The sequence below is a fragment of the Eretmochelys imbricata genome, chromosome 4 (assembly GCF_965152235.1).
Source record: "Eretmochelys imbricata isolate rEreImb1 chromosome 4, rEreImb1.hap1, whole genome shotgun sequence".
NCBI classification, from domain to species: Eukaryota; Metazoa; Chordata; order Testudines; family Cheloniidae; genus Eretmochelys; species Eretmochelys imbricata.
This window is the reverse complement of record NC_135575.1, coordinates 28,587,788-28,610,721: the sequence shown is the minus strand read 5'-3', so window position 1 is coordinate 28,610,721 and position 22,934 is coordinate 28,587,788.

The window sequence follows — 22,934 nt, the reverse complement described above, 5'->3', positions numbered from 1 at the left end:
TAAAGCATAATATTGGTGGGTATCCGTAATTCCATACACAGCATTTACACATTTTACAATGATATAATTCACTAGTGTGTGTATTCAAGCGATACCTCACAAGGCATATTTTGTACACAAATCATTGCAGTTTGCAGGGTGTGAATACAGGGATGCCTAGGGTCACATAGACACCCATCTATAAAGCCTTAAAAGGCCTAGGTCCCAGTCTCTCTCTCTTCCTATAACTTGCCACAGAGTCCACTGTAGCTGAAAGGCTTCTGTTGACTGTTCTATTGGTGACACCTGTAGGAGTTGAGAATCAAGTGTTCTCACTATCAGGGCTCCCTGTCTGGAACTAGCTCCAGATGATTATACATCTGAACCAAGACCGACTACTTCTAGAGCACAATGTAGAATTAATTTTTGTCTAAAGATGCTAGTGCTTAGCACCTTACTGCATTACTACCCTATTGATGAAATGTTCCCTACTTTGTCCATTAAAGTTAGTAGCCTGAAATTCAGGTGGTCATGGAATATTCCTTTCAGTTTGTGGGCAGCACAATTGTTCATAAACTGAAAGAATATATATAGCAATGAGATTATAATGACGCCTCAAGAATGCTTGTAGTAGTAAAACTTTTTACTGTACAGTAAGTAGGTTGGGTGGGATTCACAAACAGGATCTAGACACCTAAAATGGAAGTTAGGTGCCTAAGTCCAACTGTTAGGAACCATTCACAAAACCCCTGTTCAGTTGCCACTTAAACTTCAGGATATGGGAGACCAGGGTTGAATTTCCCCCACTGCCTGAGGTGGAGAAGAGACTTGAACTGTTGGTCACACACCTCCTTGGAGGGTGTGCCTACCGCAGGATGATACAGTAATGTTCTCGCTTTCTCTGACCAAATGATTATTTATACAACAGCATGAACACGAGAGACATGCATCAGCATAGCCTAGTAGCTAGTACAATCTCCAGGGATGTGAGAGAGCCAAGTTGAAGTCTTTGCTCCACATCAGGCAGAGGGGGGGAATTGAACCCATGTCTTGCATATCCTGGGTGAGTGCCCTAACTATTGGGCTAATAGTTATAAAGGGACCAGCATCACTACTTCCTCCTTGTTTGTTGGTTGTTTCTTGCAAAAGGATTGACTTGGCTTCGGAATCTAACCCCAGGGGAGGGTTCGTAGCTGGGAATCTTAAATGGAGATAGGTGTCTCCTCTAGTCTGGATTTAGGAGCTTTCTTCATCTTCTTCTGTTAGGAGCCTAAGCTCCACCCCTCTCCTTGGCATTTGCTATTGGGTAGCTTAGGCAGCTTCCCCCACCCCGCAGCACACTGGCTTTTGAGAATTACCTTTCATGCCTAACTCTCCCTGTGCATTGTACAGGGAGCCTGTGCACCTAACACAGAGTTGTGAATTCTTTTTGGCAGTAGGGAGCCTAAAAGTTGCTGCAGGGCTTAAGTCTCCCAATTAAGCCCACCCACTATGCTTCACAAAGGCTCCAAATGTTGGAAATGTTTGCTGGGCAGAGCCAAACTGAGCCATTGTTCTTTGCTACCACAAGTACAGTTGTAGCTCCAGTATAAGATCTGCGGGCTCTGTTGGCACTGGCAGTCTACAAAGTCTCTAATGGAAGCAAATTAGAGACTTTCTAAAGTGACAGGATCACTTCAGTAATGGACAGATAAGTGTTCGAGGGAAATCTAATAGCTCTCCTTCTCCAGAAAGAGAATTAAAATAATTACTCCTCTTTTTGCAAAGTGATATTTCATGTAGCAGCAATTTCTAAAAGGAAGGTAACCTAAACAGGAGATGAGACCGCCAGGACAATGCTTTACTTCTTTCATTCCAAAGCACAGCAGTCAGAACAACGCAGCAGCCCAAGACCCTGTGTTCCAAACAGAACACGTCTGTGGGTAATTGATCTCATTCTCATGGTCCAAAAGGTCATGGGGCTGAGCTGAGCTTGCCTATGGGTTTTTTTAAAAAATTATTCAGTATGTGCATCTATTTACCCATCATTAGGACAGCAAAACAAGATCTTTGTCCTCTCACATTTTGCTAATTTTATTTTCATTTGCTCACTATCAAATCTGTGTCTATGTATGTACGTTTCTATAAAGTATAAAATAGAAGAAAGTGGAAAAACATGAAAACAATGTGAAAGATGCAAAACTAAAAACCTCACAATTAAGGAAATGTGAAAGTTTTATATTTGCCTGCATCTGAAGTGGTTTTTTTACCCACAAAAGCTTATGACTAAATAAATCTGTTAGTCTTTAAGGTGCCACTGGACTCCTTGTTTTTGTGGATACAGACTAACACGGCTACCCTTTGATATTTTCAACAATAATGTCAGTTTGAACCCCTTTTCTGTATGTGTTGTGGGCTATGTCATGACAAACAGTAATATTTTAACCTTCACATTTAAGCCAACAAATAGGAATAACAAATGCCACATATTTGTGGCACAGCTGAGCTGGAACCTTCAATGTGCAAATCTGCTCCGAAAAGTGATTGAAAGAATGGTATTGTGGATTTCTCTCATTGATTTCCAAATCAAATTTGCTTAGTTTTCCTATTAAAACCAATTGGTTTTTCTGTTACCTCTGCAAATACAACCTGCAGTCTCAAGCTGCGTTCTTTCTGACTCGCTGCCTCAAAATATAGCAGGCTAGATGTTTGTCACTCCCTTGGGCTGCTTTGCACCACAAAGCTGGTGTAACTGCCTACCAAAAATGTCTCCAATGGAACTGGGTCTCTCTTCCACACCCCTCCCAACACCCAGGATACAATGGGGGTGAGACAGAGGGAAAGAAAGTATTGCCTAAATCCAGCTGTCCTGACAGTCCCTGTGTGCTATAAGAGCCTGTAACACACCATTGCAGCCGGGGCTGCTCTAATTTGAGCTGGGGTCTGAACCAGCTGCTAGCCAACTCCAGGATCAGGGAACCATAAATGTGGCACAAAGCCTCCTTTGTCCATCCCCCCAACACGTACCTGTCCTCACCCTCATGTGCGCTTGGTGCAGCATCAGCAGAGCTATTCAAAGACAGTATACTTTTCAGAATTTCTTAAGGCCCTAATGCCAAGCTACACACAGTGCAGCTCGAGAAGCATGCAGAAATTGCTCTACATTCCTGTACGCAGTGCTGTTGAAGCAGTATTGATCCCAGAGAGACAAGGCAGGTGAGGTAATATCTTTTACTGAAGCAACTTCTGAGAATTCTCATTTCGGGCTGAAATTTCCCAGGGTTGGTTTCTGGCAAACAGTTAATTGTAATCTTTGGGCAAAATAAACTCAGGTGTTTTTAAATTTGGGGAAAGTTTAAAATAAAAAAGCTCTCTTTTGCCCACAGATAATTCAAAAACAGCTGAACTTTACAGCTTGAAACTTGGCATGTGTAGCAAATTGCCAGCACTACTTTGATGGGTCTCACACTTTCTCTTCTTGGGGAGGGTTCAGGGCACTATTTCTCACCCCGAACTAGGGTATTAACAGCCCCACTAGCATCCTAGAGGAGGGGAGTGGAGAGGGAGGGACCCAGGCCTACTCTCTACTGCAGGTCCCAGCCCAGGGGCCCTAGAGATAGTGGTAAACCACTTGAACTAGCAGTTCCTTCCCCTGGACTACTTCCCTCTCCTGGCCTTCAGCTTGTGGGGCTTCCTGCCCTCCCTCTGCACAAACCAGGCATCCCTTTACCTAGGGTTGTGGTCTTCTTAGCCCACCACAGCACTTCTCCACACTCTCCTCCAACTGCTCTCTACTCCAACATCAATCCACTCTGCTTCAGCTCCTCCAAACTGCTGTCTGCTCCAACACCAATCCACTCTGCTTCAACTCCTTCCCCTGTCTGATTGAAGCAGGGGGGTTTTACCAGGTGACTGGCTTCAGGTGCTCTAATTGGCTTCAGGTGCTTTAATTAATCTATAGCAAACTTTCTTTCCTCAACAGGGAATAAGGCCCCTTCTAACATGCTCCTGCTGCCCTCTGCCCATGCTGTATCACACATGTTAATGTCCTAATCAACAAAAAGGAACCTTTTTAAGTAAAACTGGGTTGCCAATACATTTATGAATGTTTGAAAGTATATTTTCTGCATGTGAAATATACGCTTTTGTTAAGTTTCAGTGTTCTTCCACTTAGGGGTCCAAATTCAGCAAGACAGGGTGTGTGAGGTAACATATTTTTCTGGACCAGTTTCTGTTGGTGAGAGAGAGAAGCTTTCAAGCTTACACGGAGCTTCCTCCCAGAACTGGCTATGTTGCCATTAGGGCCACCTTGTTCATTTGATGCTGCACAGAGCAGCCACACTAGAGCCCAAGATCTGGACTTTACTTTTAGGCTTGGCAGAATTTGATTTTTATTTTTGTATAATTTCAACCAATAAAAATAAGCATAATTATTAAGTATGTCTTTCTATTTTTTATTTAAATTTTCAGTTGTTGACATTATAGGGGGTGGTCAGACAATAATGAGTTAATGAAAGTATATGTTGAGATTCAAGAAGCTTTATAACCATTAAAACACAAATTGTGTATTTTGTCATGTGATATTAACAAAGTAAACAGCTTAGAGTTCGATTTAAGGATATTGAGTAGCATTTTTCTTACTTTGCCTATCTGTAAATTTCTGTTAACAATAGAAATATTTTTGTCAGTTTGTGTGTGTACAGTGAAATCAACATTTACCAATTTAAAAAATCGAATCCTTCCAAGCCTATTTATATTTAATAGCACATAAGTGCTTAAACCACTAGAAATGCTGACAGTAGTGTATGGTTTTAAGGCATAACAGGCCAAATTCATCCCTGCTATAATTCCACTGGCTACAGCGGCGTTATATCAAGGACAAGCTTGTTCAGGTAAGTCCTAAACCAGCACACCATAAGTTCTTAAATCACTAGTAACCTCCACTAAGCATTGTGCACTTATGAAAGAAATTTAACCCCTTCTATTTACATCAGTCTGGGAAAGGGAAAAAGTGCCAGATGAGTGGACCAATGGGGTTATAGTGAAGATACCAAAGAAAGGAACTCTCAGAGATTGTAATAACTGGCATGGTATCACACTTTTATCTGTGCCAAGCAAAGTATTGTGTAAGATCATAGTCCAGCATATATAAGAGGCAGTTGATAGTGTTCTCAGAAAAGAGCAAACTGGTTTTTGGAAAGGGCGTGGATGCACAGACCAGATATTCACTCTACGAAACATAATAGAACAGTGCTTAGAATGGCAATGGTAACTCTACATACATTTCATAGACTTTGAGAAGGCTTTTGATAGCATTCACAGGACCAGCCTATGGCGCATTCTGCGGGCATGTGGAATTCCTTTCCGTATAATCAATGTCATCAAAAGCGTCTATTTCAACTTTACATGCAGTGTTGATCACAGTGAGCTCAGTTTTTACATCAAAACAGAAGTATGTCAGGGGTGTGTCATGTCTGCAATTCTCTTCTGCATTGCCATGGACTGGGTAATGCGGCATACAACAGAAGACATGCCAAGAGGCATTAAATGGACACTTCTCATCCCTTGAAGACCTGGACTTCGCAGATGATGTTGCTCTCCGATCACATACCCAACATCATATACAAGAAAAAACAACTCGACTCAAGGCATTCAGCCAGCAAATTGGACTGAAAATCAACTGCAATAAGACAGATATCATGACCCTTAATATTGCCTCACCATCACCAGTACGGATAGAGGATTATGTTCTCACCAATGTAGAAACATTCACAAACTTGGCCAGTACCATCAGCTATGACTGTGGAACAAGCCAGGACATCTGGAACAAAATCAGTAAAGCCAGAAACACCTTCAGGAGCTTAAATACAGTCTGGAAATCATCTAAATACATCATCAAAACCAAACTCAAGATTTATAAGAGCTGCGTACTTTCGACACTACTTTATAGTGCAGAATGCTGTGGGATGAGAAAATATGACATGTCCAAACTGTCTTCATTCTATTCAACCTGCCTCAAAAAAATCTCAAACCAAGATCTATTGACACAGTGCAGCCAAGAGGGTCTGAGCACCAACATTGTTAAGAGGCGTTGAAGATGGATCGGTCATGTGCTTCAGATGGAAACTGATTCCATCCCCAGAACAGCAATAAGATGGACACCTGAAGGCAAGCAAAAACGAGGCCACCCGAAAACAACATGGCGAAGAGCTGTGGAAGCTGAGCTGAAAAAGCTGGAGCATAGCTGGGGAACCATTGGAAGACTTCCCAGAAACAGACAGGAGTGGAAGCTTCGTCACTGCCCTAAACACCAGAGGAATAATAGGAATATGATGATGATGATGATGAAAACTTTAAAGTGTGGTTCAAATCTGAGAAGTGAGAATATATAATGTGGCACCTTCTTACTCAGCTGATTTGCTGCCTATATGTATCTGGAATCATATCCATTGACTTTGGTTGCTAAAACAAGGTTTTGGTAAAGGTAATAGGGTTGCTGTAATATACTTCAACTTCTTTATAAGCCGTTTGACTTGGTACCCCGTGGCATTTTGAAAATAAACATGGCAGACATTAAATGGATTAAAAGCTGGCTAACTAATCGGTCTGAAAATGAGACTGTAAACAGGGAATCGCTATCACCAGCCTTGATACCCTGTTTGTCTGCTTCTCCCACTGCTATTTTTTTGCTTTCTTCTATGCTATCTGTATAGAACGTCATTTGTTGAACTGGTCTATAAGGTCATTACCCTCTCTTTATTCATATCCCCCCTGAAGACCCCATGTGATAAACCAGCCAAGTAATATCTTTTTATCTTTAGGGGTTTTATAACTTTTTTTTTCAATGTGCTATGCATGATACCTCACTGAGGCTCTGATGTACAAACACAGAACAAAAAGACTATTCCTTCCTCAAGAGTCAATATAAGAAAGCATGCGCTTAACTGTAAGTATGTCCCCTTGAAGTCAATAAGGCTACTCCCATGCTTAAAGTTAAGCACATGTTTAAGTACTCTGCAGAACTGGGACCTAAGCTACCACACTATTCTAGTGATGTCCTTCTTCCTCAGTGTCCTTGTCCTCCTCCCTTAGACCATTCCCTACTATCTTGTTACCCATCCCTCCTCAGTATACCTTGTTTGTTATTAGCTTGTAAACTCTTCCAGGCAGAGATTCTTTTATATTTGTTAATGGGAAGTGCTTGTCAAACTTTTGGTTTTTTGCTACCAGAAATAATAATCAGACACTAAACATATGGGCCCAAGAGCTATGCTGATTTATTCTAGCTGAGAACTTGGCTCATCGGCTGTAGGGGTGGGTGATAAACTTGTGGAATTTGAGTGTCCTCCACAAGAACCCAAAAGAGTAATTTTTCCCCTGCCCATTTATATAATCTCCCCCCACCCCTTTTTTTTTGGAAGGCGAGGGGAGAGAGAGAAGTTTGAATTTAATGAAAATAAAATCTTCTTGTTCTGTCATTCTCCCACAAAATCAACAGAATTAAAACCCTTGCTTTCTCCTTATCACTGTAATCATGTCTGAATTTATCTTTTCCTTTAAGGTTCAGATGGTTTTTATTTGTCTTTCTTCTGCACTCTTCAAACTCCACACACCCCATACATACAAATAGGTAATGCACAATGTAATTTCCCACTGACTACCCCAAGGTCTAAATCATAGACACTGTGACTCCCTAGTGTGTTTAAACAACTGAGGAGATGAGACTGAGCACGGCAGGCAGAGTGGCAACCTGCATTATCTCCCCTTCTGACGATGCATGGCCTGTGATTTTGCACAATGTTCAATATAAGCCCACGGTAACCAGAAGCAAGGCCCTATTGATGCTAAACACCACATCTTAACATGTCCAAACCATTTTGTTTCCAGTCCTCATCAGGATGCTAGATTAAAACCTGCAAAAAGGAATAGCTTGTGTTATGCATGATCTTTCTGATTATTCTCTCAGTTGCTCCCCTCTTCACTGTACACACAGCAGCAGGTGTTTGCTTTATTTAACACCTCATTGGATGAGCCCACAGTACAGATAGAGCAAACTGTGTTACCACATTACACCAACAGTGCTGGCAGTTGCTGCTTTTTTCTTTTCTATTTTCCGCCACCCCACTGCTGAAGCAGAGAAGGGAATAGCTTGTTAAAGACAATATCCCTTTTAAAACTGGATTGCCCAGGCATCACAGTGGGTTTTGATTTTTCTCTCGGTTAGAATCCTGGTGTTAGAATCGACAAGTCTCTCTGCATGTTGTTTGCACCCTGTTTGATAGCACTGCTGTCCTTCTTTCATTCCTGCAAGTATTCAGTGTCTCTGGGGAGAACTATCTCTGTGAGAATGAGAAATATGACACTGCAGAATGGAACTGTAGTGTTAATGGGTCACTGACTGACAGCTGAGCCTTCTCTCGGAGGTATCAGGCTGGCTATCACTGCCAGGGGCACAAGGTCTGTACAGTGAAGGGTGCCAATTTAATTTTGTGGCCTGGGCTGTACAGAAATAGCAGCTTTTTAAAAAACAAAACCAAAACTCTTTGACGAGGATAAAACTGACTCAGGCATCGTGCAACCCTTAAATATGCTAATCAGACAATAATTGTGCTGGATCCTACAGGTTTCACCGTATTAATTTCTTAGGTACCTATAGAATGGCAAGGGGGCAATTTAATGTACTTTGATCTGTAACAAAATTCATTACTATTGCTGTTCGCTAGTAAATAACAAATCACAAATAGCTTTTAAATAGCTAAAATCCGCTTTATTTGCTAATTAAAATGGGTTTTGCAGCTGCTGTCAAACTATTGCTCTCATTAATTAGCTTTTTGCCCTTTTTTTTTTGCCATTTTACTGCATACCATTTGACTACAAGGCAATCTCTTGTGCTCTGCATAGGCAACAAGGTGTCCTTCCTTTGCTGAGAACAACAGTTTGTCACTAAAATGTTTCTTCCATACAAGGGCTAAGTCATCATCTACATACACACTATCACAAATCAGGTTGCAATATAAACTAATCGTAAATCCAAGTTTTTAATTAATGTCAAATCTCATTTTGAATCTATGCAGAATTAAAGGAAAACAGATGAACACTTTTATATGGCTTGCAGCAAACTTTATATTTAATTAATTGAAAAAAAGCCTAATAAGAGAAGATAGCGATTATGATAATTGTCAGGCATGCCACTATGATATTTTTCATTTTGTGGTTGATGGATTATTCTTGTAATAATCCCTAAAACTGCCTTTAAAGACATCATATGCATTGCCAGAAAGAGTAAATAAAATGCACAAGATCATGCACGAAGAAATAAAATGTAGCAGAATGAGTACGGGAAAGGACAATCAGTATAGACTTGTTTGGTGGGTTTTGATTTTTAAGTGTGATTCCAGACCAGTTAAGATTGGGTTATGGATAGGGGCAATTGAATTATTGGTTCTGAAAATATTTTCTCTAAACAAATTATTGACAAACTGATCCTGATTTCTATGAATATATGCATTCTTCATGTGGTTTCACTTAATTGAATATGCTAGATGTTGACTGCAAATTGTTCACTTTAACTACTTGGTATCCAGTAATCACGAGTTAGGTATCTCACCACATGTTTCTAGTTCTTAATCTTATGATTAAAACATTTTAAATAAAAGACTCAAATAGGGCCTGATCCAATGATCATTGAAGTAATTAATTTCAAAAGGGATTGGATCAGGTCCATAATGAAAAGTGAATAATGCACTCAGTATGAATTACTGGACAAATCACTTTTGCTGATATTCATATCTCTAAGATTTTAATACTTGCAAACAAATTAGATGACCCCATAAACAACAGTGGAGTGAACTTCTCATCTTTATTCACAAAAATATTTTGTGAATCACTTTTTACATTTGCTGTAGTAGCAGAGAAGAAGGTTTTGTATTTTTGACTTGAATTTCTCAAAGACTTAATCCCTGAAATAACTAGAACCTATCTATGTTTTCCTCCGGCATGAAAATATTTAAATTGCTATGATTTAAACCTAGCCTATTTTAAAGCATTTTGGAGATAATTGATTAATGTCCTGTCTTTCATTTTACATTTGTTTCTGTTATTGGCTCTATGGAAGAAAAATCCAAAACCTGTCTGTTCCATGTGAGCTAGGCATGGGCCAGTTCAGTGGGCTTTGGATCTGTTGGTACTATTTTAATAATGATAATAATAAAATTCAGTGGGCCAGATAAGCATCTGCACTACGCCAAACTTCAAAACCATTTGAAGTTTGCCTCTCATTATCAGTGTGTTTGATATGATCATTTTAAAAAATACCAACTCTTAAGAGTCTTTGGTCACCTCCACTGCCTCAGTCTGAGGGAGCAATATTGAGGTAGAACCCTGGAAACTGTGTCAGAGGGCCACAGGAGCTAACAATTAATCCATCCTTTGGAACGGGGTTGGATGTACTGTGGGATCAGTATTGCAGGAAGAGTGAGGAGTGGGACCTAATCAGGGAGATTACGAACGACTCATAGGATTTGTCTACATTGAAATTAGGCCCATACCAGCTGACTCGGGCTTGTCAGGCTCAGGCTAAGGGGCTGTTTAACTGTGTTGCAGACACTCAGGCTGCAGCCTGGGCTCTGGGACCCTCCTACCTCACATGTCCCTTTAGCCCAAGCCATGTGAGCCCAACTCAGCTGATATGCGGTAGTCATGGGTTTTTAATTGCAGCGTAGACATACCCAAAGAGCCATAATCCAGTGACACAGAAGGCCAGGATCTATAGGGTTATCTCTTGTGGATCCAAGCCCCCTTCTAACTCTTACAAGTTGCTTTCCCAGGCTTATGCTGCCATATGCTCTGCCTCCTGGAAAAGACGTGGTAGTGGGTCAGAAGCTGCATGGTCTATCCTCTTCTTCCATACCTTTTGAATAAGCAGGGTGGGAGGATTTGGCCCTTCAACCTTTCCTTCTGGGATCGGTATCTCCTGATTGACAACAGATAGAGCAAAAGATGCCTTATTTTCAGCTAAATTAATCCTGTTATGAAAAGCAATTAGATTCTTCATTAAATGAGCTCAGCATTAATGCTGCAGAAGCTCATTCAATCAGAGAGAATTCTTCCTTTGACATGACTGAGAGCTGACTCTTGATCAGAACATAACAATCATTGAATATATCTGATTGGCCGGGGAGGCCTTTATGATGTTCACACAGAAATACACCAGCTCCTACAGATGTACAACTGAAACCATTATCACTTAAACACATTTAAACACCATACACCAATGCAGCAGTCATTGGAACTATGCCACCTTACACCAGCTGAAACTGTGGTCCATTTTATTGAATGTGTTCAGGGCAAAAGTTTCAGGGGCAACAAAGACATCGCCCTCTGCGGGTGTGGAAGGAAGAGGAGGAGAGATGGAGAAGAGGGTGGTGTGAAGGAGAAAAGGTGACTTGTTTAACTTGCTCTTTTCTCTAAGTGCCAACTTGCCCTTTCAGCATCAGTCTATGGCCCTTTCAGTTACTTTTACTCCATCTTCTGGCAAAAAAGCTAAATTGAGAGCTAAATTCAGTAGGCTACATTATTTTTATTTAAAAATAAGTTTGTCAGGCCACAAACTGCTGCACCAGAGTGACTTTTGTGGGTCAAGGTGGAAATAGGAACATGGTCCAGTCTCCTCCTCACCATTTTCCAGATCGCTTCTTTCCCAAAGATAGCAAGGACCAAGTATTTCCTGTGCCTATGAATTGTAAACTGACCTTGTACAGCTCCCTCCCTAATCCTGTGCACCCCTACAAGGTCCTGTTGCAATGTGGTCCCAAACTCTTTTTTCCTTACTTTTTTTTAATTTTAATGATAAATAGAATTAATGAGCCACAGTATTATAGGAATGGACCATGCAGGATTTGAGCACTTCTCAGATGGCTGAGGCACTTAGCTTCCAAACTCATGCTTCACCACACACTCAAGGCATGCACAAATAGTCTCCTAATGCATATCCAGTGATGGCTTATTACCATAGTAGTTTATTTCCATGCATCCAGAATACATACTTGTATAGTCATGTCTTCACAGTCCCATACAGTCACTTATGCAACCTCATTACTTACACACACACACACACGCATGCACACCTATGATAACTTAGTTGGGCACTCATAAAATATCACAACAGAAAGACCTATTCATCAAGGAAGTTTACATTTTACAATATCAAAATAAAATCTTCTCTGTGTAAATACAAGCTCTCGCTCTAATTTGTTCCCCCTGTCTTCACTTTGTCATCATCCCTAAGCGCTTGCCATCCACTCTTGCTTATCATGATCTTATATCTAATTCTCTCTTTAATGATCACACATCCCAGTCTAATGCACTGAAGTTGGCAGCAGTGCTTTCTGGCCCAAAAAGGGGCCAGTTCTGGTTCCTTTTGCTGGTTCTGAGGTGTCTTCTAACTTTGCTTCTGCCTGTTGCGGTGGAGATATTTATGCTGTCTCTCCTTTAATCTCTTGCCACCATCACTTGGGAAAGTAAGGGTAGAACAATCAGACCCAAAAGCATGGCAGTCCTGAATGACAGTCCCTACATGTCTCTGTTCCATATGTGCACATTCCATACCTTTGTTAACGTGTACAATTATCCTTTCCATCACTTATTACAATAGTTAGTTTCTTCCATTACTCTTCCACCTCTTTTCTCACAGACGTTCCAGTTATTTGTGACCTAACCCATAAACCACCTCTTTTTCATAAGTTGTGCCATATCTGCCATTTAAGATCTAGCCATGAATTATTACTATACTACTATTATTATGAATGTGTATAGCACACAACCTTCACGCAGTCCTTTACAAACATAATTACACATCTAGAAAGGTACAATATGATGACTACTTCCATATAGATTTCCAGAGCATAAATATGTTCCACTTCCCAAAGATCTTACCTTTAAGACAGACAAAGCCAAGACAAAACAATGGTATGACAGTTTTGGAAATGGATGAGTTGGGATTATTAAGGAGAAGAGGTCAGGAGTGACTTCTGGAAGAAGTGAGTCTTAAGGACTTTGCCAGGGGACGAGTGGGAGAAAATGATGTTTGATGGATAAGAAGAAGGAGACTGCATTATTAAAGATAAAAAGCTGAAAGACAGACAGCAATAAAACCAGAGAACTGGGCTGAGCTTCAAGAGTGAAAGGAGGGGCAGGAAGAAAGATGCAGGTACAGGCAACATTAGATATGGATGCAGTTGGTATATGGACTAGGAGTTTGAATGCAGTATGGTAAGAGATTCAATTATAGTCTGATGATGTGGTCAGAGCAATGAGAGAGGATGAATTGAGGAGTGTCAAGGCTGAAAAGGGAGAAGAAAACTACTCTAACCAAAGTGAGAGAGAACTAAGGGAGGGGTCAAGGGCTCTAATTGTATGGAATTGAGGAAAGAGACAATGTTAGTGATTATTAAAAAGGAAGAAGAGACAGATCTTAACAAGAGACTAGATATGGGAGAGCTGACACCATTTTTTCAAACCTCCTAGAGGTCAATGGCAATAGGGAAGTGAGGATGGTCCAGAAGGAAAGATAAGGAATTTTGTTTTGCAGCCTGAGTTTTAGATAATGCCTACATGACCAAGGGGAGACGTCTGAGACAGAAGTGAGGGAATGGACAGAGTGAGGGAGCATGGGTAGAGAGACAGCTTCGGGAATCAATTTCATAGTGCAGAGACTGTAATTTAAACCAAGGGAGCAGATGCTAGTAAGTGAGTCAGTGGAGAGGAAAGAGAGAAGGGCACTGAGAACAGAAACCATTAGAAGAGAAGAGGCTCAAGACCCACTAAAGCAGATGCTGAGGGTTAGCAAGATAGCTGAATAAGCAAAAGCGAACAAAGTTATGGAAGTCAAGGGAAGAGATGGAGGTGTGATCTACAGTGTCAAAAGCACCAGACAAAAGCAGCCCAGGAATTGCCCCTTTGATTTAGCTATTGGGTTTTTTTCCTTCTTTTTGACTTGAATTTCTCAAAGACTTAATCCTTGAAATAACATCCATCTATCCAGCTAACTACTGTACTGCTGCCTAACATTAACTCCTCTATAAACATAGGATTATCATGCCATCTAGGCAAAAGGGAGCAGAATCCCCCCGCCCTCCATTTTGAGGGTGTCTTTATAACAGCATGTAATCTTTTATTTAAAAAAATAAAAGCCTAATGCAGAAGAGAAAAAATTGCAGGGTGGAAGTTGTGGCTTTGCAACTTGCTCCTTCTCCCCCCTATAATCACAGAAAATCATGTCAATCCCCAGACAATGGGGAATAAATTCTGAAGGTCCAGAGAGGTGGTTCCTAGGGTGACCAGGTTATTAATCTTGCACCACCCATCCCCAGGACTGAGATATCACACTCCAGTCTAGCGCCTATACTCTGTCCAGTAGGTGATTCAAAAACTCTTTAAATTGTGTTCTTTTGTCTCTTTACTATGCACATATCTGGTACCGTTCTCTGGGGTAGTTGTAGGGATGAGAGAAGTGGATCACAGCGCCACTTGCCAGAGTGTAAAGATGCAGCAATTAAGTAAAGATGGTCTTGTGGCTAAAGAAGGTCTGGGACTCAGGAGACCTGGGTTCTATTCCCTGCTCTGCCCCTGACTCAGTCTGACTTTGGATGGGCCACCTACCTGCTCTATACCTCAGTTTGCCCACCTGCAAAAGTGGATAATCCTGGCTGACCTCAGAGGGACAGGCAGGGAGGGCATGGGGAATAAGAGCTGGTGGTTGGCTACAGTAACAGGCGACGGGACTTGATGACTCAGTCGTGTGTTCTTACATGAACTAATTCTGGTATATAAAGCAAAATCAAATGGTAATGATCAAACACAGGAGGGAAGGAATTTTTTCTTAAAACTGGGACAAAAACACCCAGGTCTTGCAAACTCAGGCAGAGTGCCTAGGCAGGCTACTGCTATCAGGGTAGTCCGTTAAAATCTGGACAGATGCCAGGGCAGAAGCCAAGAGCTCTTTCTCTTCTCGGTATGATTTCCATCTAACGGCATGGATACATAAATCTGTGTGGGGCAGAGTTAATGTGCTTATTTGGAAAGGAAGGACTCGGTGGCATACCAGAACCCCAGAGGTGCCTGGTGTAAGAATAGGTTAGGGGGCTGATTCTGAGTCATCCCTGACCCCAACTTACCCTGCAGCCCCTCCACACTCCCAACTCACCCCATAGCCCAACCACAACTCAACGCGAGGATCTTTCTGGCCACTCACTGGCACCCCTCCACTAAGTGCTCTGCTGCCTTCCCAGGGGAGGGCAGTTCTTCCCAACCCCAGCTGCCCAGCTGCTCTGCTCACTTCCATTGTCTTGCCTGCACTCACATGTTGTGGGTCAAATTTGAGTGATGAGTGGCACTGTGACCTGGCATACAGGATGGCAGCTCCACTCAGGTTTGGCCCAGCTGTCCCTCTATCATGACAGAGGGCGGCCGGGCCAAACCTGAGTGGTGCTGCAATTCTGTTTGTCCCATCACAATGTCACTGAAATTTAGCGGTGGGGCTAAATCTGAGTGAGTAGCAATCACTGTGTGCCAGGTCAAGTGCCAGAGCACCGCTCCATCTGGTTGGGCCCCCACAACTTCTGGGCCCTGGCATGACTGCACCACTTGCACCATTGTAGCTACACTACTGGAAGGATTTCCTAAGGCATGAACAGGAAGCCCAATGGGACACACATCCATGTTCCCTGGCATCCACTGCTCATGTAATTCTTCAGAGGGGTCATTGAGTCTTCAGTAATGCAAGACGCTCTGGGCCTGATTCACCTCTGCCTACCACTTTGTGAATGCCTCGACATCTACGCAGAGTGGAGGTAAAATGCTACTACCTCCGAATTATCCACTCCCCTAGACAGTCATTTTACATGCACTTGATACTTGCTTTGCAGAAATGAAAATGATCCCATAATGTGCAAAGTGCTGGGGAGTCAGGCCCCGTGTGGGCCTCTGCAGCATTCTCTGTGGCAGGTCTGATGCAAGACAGCACGAAGGGTGCTGAACACAAGTCCCTTAACTCAATGGCCAGTGCAGTTTCTCTATTTGAATATGGTCACTTTTACCTAAGTAGTTTAAACAAGTTTCGCTGAGCCCATATCTGAAGGCCTTGAAATCTTTCTCCCCTCTTGATTCATGACTGACAATTGAGTCTGCCTAGCTTTCCAGATGAAAATTAAAGCACAAATAATGCAGATGTACACATGGCCCATGGGAACAAGAATATACATACATGGGTGACATTTTTGCTAAACAGTACTTCTAATATTGTTCCATAGTATTGAGAGGGAGTACATTAATTATGAATAATGAACAACGTAATGATGATGGAAATATGTTTCCAATTTTCCTACTGCAGCTGCAGAACTATTTTGCATTACTAATTTAAACGAGACTTTGTACCTATGTAAAAGAAAACCTTATGCTGCCGACTTCCAATGTGATAGGATTGCAATTCTAAATTGTTCATGATCACTGCTAATAAAGACAAAGTATGGGTCTAAGAGTTGCCTTGAATTCAATAGCATAGCTTTATTGCCTCTTTAGCAGCTGTTTGTGCCCCTTCCCCTGTGACTTGGCAATATGATATGCCTTTTCCTCAAGACAAGTCCATCATACTTGCCAAAGCTCCCAGTACTATACTTCAGCACACTATGTGGGATCCAATCAGGTTGTAAACTGCATGTATATCTTTAGTGTCATATAAATAACTAATGAAGGAATGAATGCTACTTAACAGAATACAGTGATAATAATAATAAATAATAATACAATTGTCTATGGGTCTATAGCCCTCGTCTCTCATGAAGGAAAGAGGATTCAGGGTAAGGAGAGATTTTAGAACTCTTTGGAAGCTGGATCAAAATATTTAAGAAATAACAAATTCTGGGTCAGGCATTTCCTGGCACACTTCTTTAGCCAGTAACTTCCAGAAAATGACTGGCCTGGTCACTAATGCTAAACTGTGAAAATACTTAAAGAAATATATTCGGTAATTACCCTCTTTAATGCTGAAAACTTAAGCTAAAGTGAATGTTGCCAGGAGTCTGGTGTTCTGTTCACAGTACCGATTTTTGCCTAGCAGTTAAAGTAACCAGTTGCAAACAGGTTTCAGAGTAGCAGCCGTGTTAGTCTGTATTCGCAAAAAGAAAAGGAGTACTAGTGGCACCTTAGAGACTAACCAATTTATCTGAGCATAAGCTTTCGTGAGCTACAGCTCACTTCAGTTGGAAACAGTGACTTCAGATTTATAAATTTGCGTTATTTCCTCGCAATCTTAACACCTGGGATGTTTGAAGAAACAAATGCTGTAAAGTCCTTAAATGTAACTAATTCATATACAAACTGAAGAGGGGCAAAAAAAAGTTTTTTGGCAAAATATTTCTCAGCTTCTGTCGGCATGCTGAGAAACTTTGAGCAGCTCTAATATAAACCTTGCTCCTGTAGAATGACATTGTCTTACGTAAAAATGTCCTTCTGCTAGCAAAGACTATGAGCCTTCCAAAATAAGAAGTGCATCTTTATTGTAATCTCAGATCCTTTGTTGGGAGATGCGCTGACTCAGAAATTCATGGCATCTGGCACGTCGTGAGCATGCATAAAGTGGTCCTGTTCTCTACGATTTCTGTGCCTGCTCCATCCCTGAGGTGATGCGTGATTGAAATTGGCACATTCCTGTTCCATGTGGATTTCAGCTCATAGGATTCTCATAAATTTCAAATCATAGTAGGCTCCCAAAAGAGAGGAAAGACAAAGGGACAGCACCGCATTATCGCACGTACAAAACAATGGGTGACATTTTTTGGTGCAGAGGCCTTGCGTTAGCCCTCTTCATGTAAGTGAGTTGTACTCTATGGAGGTTTCTTGTTTCTCACCCACCGGAGGATTTGGCATTTTAAGTGTCTGCTGCCATCCTTGCTTTGGTGAATTCAGTTTTGTTTATCATCAGGATAGCTTTTTTAAAAAATAAAACTTATTTTTAAAGGGAATGTGATCCTATTTTCATGTCATATTTCTTTTAAGCAGCTTTAAGTGTTCTTGCCAATAAAAAAAGCTCTTAATTTTATTTTCATATTTTTATTTCCCAATGAAATTACCAATCTAGGCCTGAATTTAAAAGCTACACATAAATTAAAGCTATGTAGGCATTGCTGCATTTGGCAAAGCAAAGCCTAACCAATTTAGAAGCTTAAATCTAATTTTCAAAAGGGATTTAGGTACTTAGGGAGTCTAAATGTCATATTTAGACTCCTAAGTGCCCACACCATTTTAGAAAATGACATTCAGGTACCTAAATCAGTTAGGCATTCCAATGCTGAGTACAGAAATGCCTAAATAGCTTTACAGATTTGGGCTTCACTGCTTGCACTCATGTGAACAGCACAGATAATATGCCCCGGAGTGTGTCCCGTACAAACATGTTTCTGCTTCTTTCTCCAAAAAGAAAGGAAGATGTTATAAATATTCTATAACAACTAAATGTTTTACTCTTCTAATTATTTAGCTGTTCATAAGATTCCTGCAAACATTTCATCTCACAGGGAAGGTTAAATCTAATTGTTTCTACCACACCTACTGTATATAATTATACACACTCTGTTGCTTTTGCACTGTTTAGTCTTCAGAGCTTTGCAACAGTGATGCCAGTGGATATGCTGATGAAGGTGTTGAGCTAATTAATGTATAATAGAGTAATGGCTAAGTTTATCTCTGCACGTCCACACACCCATGCTGATGATAAGGTCTTTTTATAAATAAGCATCCACGCCAAAAAAAATTACTGTGAACATAGGGTGTTTAGGGAGAAAATGTTAATTTGACAAGATTACAAAATTAATCTGTCATATGCTTTCATTTGAACTTTGTTCGTGAAAGATATTATTATTATTTATATTTTAGATTCTCTTTTTTAAAGAAGTGATGAAAATTCACCAACAGGCAGCCTCTAGAACCCTCAGATAGAGAAGTGGGTTTGGTTTTGGTTTTCTGCCTCAACAAACAACTTCACTATATGTCCAAGGAACCCTGTATCCAATCAGAACTAACCACCACAGCCTGAATTTTAAATCCTTGGCTCCCGTGGTTACTGTGGAGTTCAGTGATCACTCAATGCTTAAGCTGCTTGCAAGAAATCTGCTTTATTCTGTGTCTAGTCTCACCAGGCTGTGCATAACAAGAACTTCAGAGCATCCCACCGAGATCTTCCATCTGGAAAGCTTAGCCCTTAAAGACACAGCCACTAATACCACATCTTCCGCTTCCAAAAAAACCACCTTACAAATACTTATAACCAACCAAATAACTACACTAAATAATAATGTTCAGTTACTCTTTGAGGTGCCCTGCACTGTGGCTTGGAACTGTAGGGCACCCCGAAAACATCAGCACTACTGATGTCATTGAGCCAAGGAGTGTGGATCATGTTACAGCCTGGTGGTTAGGGCACTCACCTGGTGAAGGTGAACACCTAAGTGGCTGCTCCAATGGACATTTAATTATGTATACAAAATGGAACAGCTGCAACAGGACACAACTGAGAGAGACCTACTCTAGAATAGTCAACTGCCTGGTTCTCAAGGCATTCACTTGGGATATGAGACACCTGGATTCAAGTGCCTGCTCTAGAAGGGGGATTTGAACCCGGGTCTCCCACATCCCTGGTGAGTGCCACAACTATTGGGCTAGTGAAAAAAGGGAGTGGCCATCACCACTGTTTTATGAATAGCATTTAAGTCCGCTTGTGAATCTCATCTGAAAAACAAGTGTTTCATTCTGGAAAAGTCAAAATGGTTCATTTAGACATTTTGGGGAATGGGGGAGGATCTGAATAAAACAGCCAAAATCAACAAATGAATTCAGACAACATCAACCTAAATCTGCTGTGTTAACTTCTCTCCTAGGTAGGCTAGTTCCATTACACAGAACTTACATTTCTGTTTGTTTAGCTTTAGCTCTGGTTCTTTCCACAGCGACTTGAAGCCTCTGGTCATGCTCTTCTGCTGTTTTCCCCCAGGTCAAAATATGATCTATGTACATCTTAGTACCCTCTACATCATCAAAATTTTGTTGGATGTTCCAGTGAAACACTTTGGATGCCCAATACAACCCAAACAGCACTGTGGGGAAACAGAATTTCCAAAAGGGGTGTTGAAAGTACACAAATGTACTGTTTTTCTAAGGGTACTTGCCTGAACCCTGCTGACTCATCAGCAGTAGAAAAATATTTGGCATCAGCCATCTCCCCAAAGTGTCTCCCCTTGTAGAAAGGGGGAAATGTTCCTTTTTACAAATGTATTCAGTTCTTTGAGGTTCTGTATTTTTGGCTGTTGTGTGCATAAAAAAAAAGTATACCCACTCTGTTGATTCTTCTACTCACGTTACGATTCCCAGAGTGGTAAGCCTATCGAGCTCATCATTTAGCTTCTGCTTTAGGTCAAGAGGAACTTTCCAAAGGACATGAATGGTGGAGCAGTAGGACTCTTTCAGCTCTATTCTATAGTCTGTTGAGAGCTTCCCTACTCCAGGGAAGATGTCCTCAAATTCTTTGTCAATTGTTTTGGTCCCTGTCCCTCCAAAGAGTGCACCCTTTTCATGAGACCAAGATCTTGACATGCTTTTTACCAGATAATGTGTGCTCTTTTTCCTGCTGCAATCTGTAATCGTATCTTTTCCCATTTATTTGCCCATACACTTAGCTCATGTTTGCCTTTCATGGGGATACACTCACCACCGTAAGCCCTGAGTTACCCGTTTACCCTCCCTGCCTGTCTTTTTTTTTTAGTACTAATAAGACTTATCATGTGCATCTGTGTCCACTTAAAATAAATGTCCCATTTGCTTTAGGCTGATGGTCCAATCATCTTCTGCTGCAATGTCGTCTCTTGCTCCTGTGAAAAATTCATCTGAGCTAGTGGTGCTATTGTAATCCCCTTTGTCCATGCTATGCACACTCTGCTGGTGTTTGCAAGCTCTTGCAAAGTGATGTAAACCGTGGCATTTCTTGCATTTTTTCCCCATATGCTGGGCATTGTCTTGGCTTGAGTTGGTTGCCACAGCATCAGTAGCAACATGTGCTGTTTTCTCTGACCTGTGACTTAGACCTGCACATGCCTTTCTGCCTTTTCTTGTTGTATTTTGGATTATCTGTTCACCACAGTGTCAGTGAAGTGTCCACCATCTGTAAGCTTCGTTCTGGACTGGGTGACTTCCTTTGCTTGGAAAATTCTAATTGCTTTGTCACGGGTTAATTATTGATCTTCGGGTAGTCTCTCTCTGACTTTTGTCCCAGATCCCAATCATAATCTGTTTTTTGATCAGGGTCACAGTTAGCCCCCCAAAATTGCAAGTTTGGCAGCTTTAGAACAGTCACAAACTCTTCTAAGGTTTCACCTTCTTTTTGTACTCTTTGTTTAAAAACACCTCTCTCGTGTATTTCACTTTTTCATGGAGTACTATTGGATGCATGCAGTGGAAAATACGTGCATCCGATTAAGTGAGCTGTAGCTCATGAAAGCTTATGCTCAAATAAATTTGTTAGTCTCTAAGGCCACGTCTACCCGTGGATCGGCGGGTAGTGATCGATCTATCAGGGATCGATTTATTGCATCTAGTGTAGACATGATAAATCGATCCCCGATCGCTCTGCCGTCAACTCCGGAACTCCACCACAGCGAGAGGAGGAAGCGGAGTCGACAGGGGAGCGGCGGCCATCAATCCCGCGCCGTGAGGACGTGACCAGCTTGGCTTAACAGTGAAATCCTTGCTGATTTAAACACAAAAAAGAAGCTTACAAGAAGTGGACCAGGGAAGTGGACAAATGACCAGGGAAGAATATAAAAATATTGCTCGGGCATGCAGGAGTAAAATCAGAAAGGCCAAATCACACCTGGAGTTGCAGCTAGTGAGAGATGTTAAGAGTAACAAGAAGGGTTTCTTCAGGTATGTTAGCAACAAGAAGAAAGTCAAGGAAAGTGTGGGCCCCTTACTGAATGAGAGAGGCAACTTAGTCACAGAGGATGTGGAAAAAGCTAATGTACTCAATGCTTTTTTTGCCTCTGTCTTCACAAACAAGGTCAGCTCCCAGACTACTGCACTGGGCAGCACAGCATGGGGAGGAGGTGACCAGCCCTCTGTGGAGAAAGAAGTGGTTCGGGACTATTTAGAAAAGTTGGAGGAGCACAAGTCCATGGGCCGGATGCGCTGCATCCGAGAGTGCTAAAGGAGTTGGCGGATGTGATTGCAGAGCCATTGGTTATTATCTTTGAAAACTCATGGCGATCGGGGTAAGTACCGGATGACTGGAAAAAGGCTAATGTAGTGCTCATCTTTTAAAAAGGAAAGGAGGAGGATCCTGGGAACTACAGGCCAGTCAGCCTCACCTCAGTCCCTGGAAAACTCATGGAGCAGGTCCTCCAGGAATCAATTCTGAAGCACTTAGAGGAGAGGAAAGTGATCAGGAACAATCAGCATGGATTCACCAAGGGCAAGTCATGCCTGACTAATCTAATTGCCTTCTATGACGAGGTAACTGGCTCTGTGGATGATGGGAAAGCGGTGGATGTGTTGTTCCTTGACTTTAGCAAAGCTTTTGACACGGTCTCCCACAGTATTCTTCCCAGCAAGTTAAAGAAGTATGGGCTGGATGAATGGACTATAAGGTGGATAGAAAGCTGGCTAGATTGTCAGGCTCAACGGATAGTGATCAATGGCTCCATGTCTAGTTGGCAGCCAGTATCAAGCAGAGTGTCCCAAGGGTTGGTCCCTGGGGCCGGTTTTGTTCAATATCTTCATAAATGATCTGGAGGATGGTGTGGATTGCACCCTCAGCAAGTTTGCAAATGACACTAAACTGGGAGGAGAGGTAGATACGCTGGAGGGTAGGATACAGAGGGACCTAGACAAATTAGAGGATTGGGCCAAAAGAAATCTGATGAGGTTCAACAAGGACA